The sequence below is a fragment of the Schistocerca americana genome, unplaced genomic scaffold (assembly GCF_021461395.2).
Source record: "Schistocerca americana isolate TAMUIC-IGC-003095 unplaced genomic scaffold, iqSchAmer2.1 HiC_scaffold_167, whole genome shotgun sequence".
Classification (NCBI taxonomy): domain Eukaryota; kingdom Metazoa; phylum Arthropoda; class Insecta; order Orthoptera; family Acrididae; genus Schistocerca; species Schistocerca americana.
In genome coordinates, this window is record NW_025725757.1 from 306,663 (window position 1) to 309,078 (window position 2,416).

Below are 2,416 nucleotides of genomic sequence, written 5' to 3' on the forward strand. Positions count from 1 at the left end.
ACTTGATGACAACGCCTGTTTCACATGCCTCGTGAACCACCTCCACGACTGTGTCGACTTAATTTATCACCTGGTTAAGTCACCTCCTCCGAACGAGAAGTATGCTATGGCTAAACAAGCAGTACCGGAACGTGTCTCCAAAACAAGAAGAGAAAACGTTCGACAGCTCGTCTACGAAGAACGCTTCGGCGAAAGATCTCTGTCCCAGCTGTGGCGATACCTTCGACTTCTCGTCGATGAATGCGATATGCCAGAAGCCACGCTCACCGACATTTGGACGGAAAAGCTGCCTCTGTCTGCCCAAACGGCCATCTCCACCTACAAGGATAGACCACATAGCGAACGCTTGCATGCCGCAGGCCGAGCTTACTCTGCTCTATTACGTGAACGCCGTGCCCAGCAGTCCGGCAGCTGCAGCAGTTTCCAACCACAACCAGGACCCCAACGTGGACGCCCCACTAAACCTAAGTCGGTCAAGCTCGCAGTACTACCGGCACCTTCACGTCTGCACAACAACAGCACATCTGACTCTGCAGAAGATTCTGGGCCGCCGCCGTCTGACAACTCACAGGAGCAGACGTCCTCCCATAAATACTGTTTCTTCCACGCAAAATTCGGGGAACAAGCACTAATTGCAAACCACCGAGCTCCTACCCAAACTTCAACTTGTAAGGGGTCCGTAGGCCCTTACTATAAGTTTTGCGACAGCACAGGTCGACAGGACAAACAATCGATAGTGGGCGTCGGTTTGCGAGAGCGAGAGCGAGTGTTGAGATAGGAGTAGAGTGTGGTACGCGCTGCGGGCCAAGCCGGGTGGAGGTCTGTTGCTGGAATGCAAGACCGTACCGACAAAGGGAGTGGCCATCGCCGCGGTTTAACCCCTTTGTGTTAGAAATATACTGGAAAGTGTAAAAGTATAATTAATAGCGTGATCAGTGAGATTTGTGTGCCAATATTTGTAATTACGCGTCTACCGCGCCGGCATCATCTGGATTGCAGTGTTGGATTGCAGTGTTGGATTACAGTGATTGAAATTACGTGTGACGATAATAAATAACGAAAAGGCCTGTGCTGTGATTAGCCGTTATTAATTCTGTACGACGAAGGCAGTGGCTGTCTCCTTACGTTGTGTTTTTGGTGATAAATATAGGTTGTTGATTAATGAAGCTGTGTTGCTGTTCTTCTTAGCACCAGACATTCATTATTGCAGCATTCGAGAAGGACAAAATGGAATGTAACAACTCCGTAGCAGTCCAATCCGATTGCCAGCCCCATTAGGTACACGGTCACATTAATTAATATCTATTTAGGCTGCTATCAGATCCCGATCGAGCGGGATAAGTCAGTAGATTAAACCGGAGTGTTACAAACTGCAGCTAGGCAGTGGCGCCACCTACTGCGACGTAAACAACAGGCGCCGTCCCACGCTCCATTCTGTGTCCAACACTAATGCTTCAAATTGACGAGTCTACGTCCACGACTTGAACTCTGGCACAAACTTTCTCATCGACACGGGTGCAGATGTTTCCTTACTTCCATCTCGTCTTGCTACCGAAGAGATCCGACTACACAAAACTGTCATACGTGCTGTAAACTCGTCTAGTTTGTCGTGCTTAGGTTCTACTTCATATGCAGTGTCCCTTTCGCCTGAGTGCAACCTGAAGTGGTCCTTCCTGGTGGGTGACATCGACGATCCCATTTTGGGCATCGACTTTCTACGACACCACAAACTGTGCCCTGACCTCGTAGAATACAGTGTTCTACCAGCCTACGCAGGAACACATCCCGTGTGCTTTGTCGAGTGTCAATAGTACTGCTAAACAGGTCCACCTGGCTAGGAAGTGTAATAACCCCACCTCCGAGCTCTTGTCATGGACAAATAAGTGGTTCACGGAGCGTTTCGAGTCTACACGCCTGCGCTTGGAACAACTTGAGCGACGCCGTCGCCTCAACGGCTTAAGTAACGAGTTATCTTTGGCACGGCAGCAGCTTGCAGCAGACGATGCCTCGGCAACACACGAGGTTAGTCGGTGCCACTACAGTGTTCTCGCGCCCGAGTGCATTTGTGACTGTGTGCCACATAAATTGTACAGTGTCCGCGCTCCCGCCAGCTCTAACTGTGTTAATTCGAGCGCACATTCATCCCCCTTCTCGTTTGGGCAGCTAGCTTCCCAGGTGCAGATTAATGTTTTTGATTTAGCGCCATCAGCTGTTCATTCATGCCCACTACCGCCAACAAGCTCGACTGCGGCGCCTTCGATTACCAATAAACAGTGTACCAACCTTGTTTCGCGTAGCTCACTTGTTTGTCACTCCCAGCCACTCAACAGTTGGCACTTATGCAAACTTTCGCCGTCCGCGCCACAACCCAGCCTAGCGGCCGCCGCGCTCAATATACCACAGTCACCTCATGTAC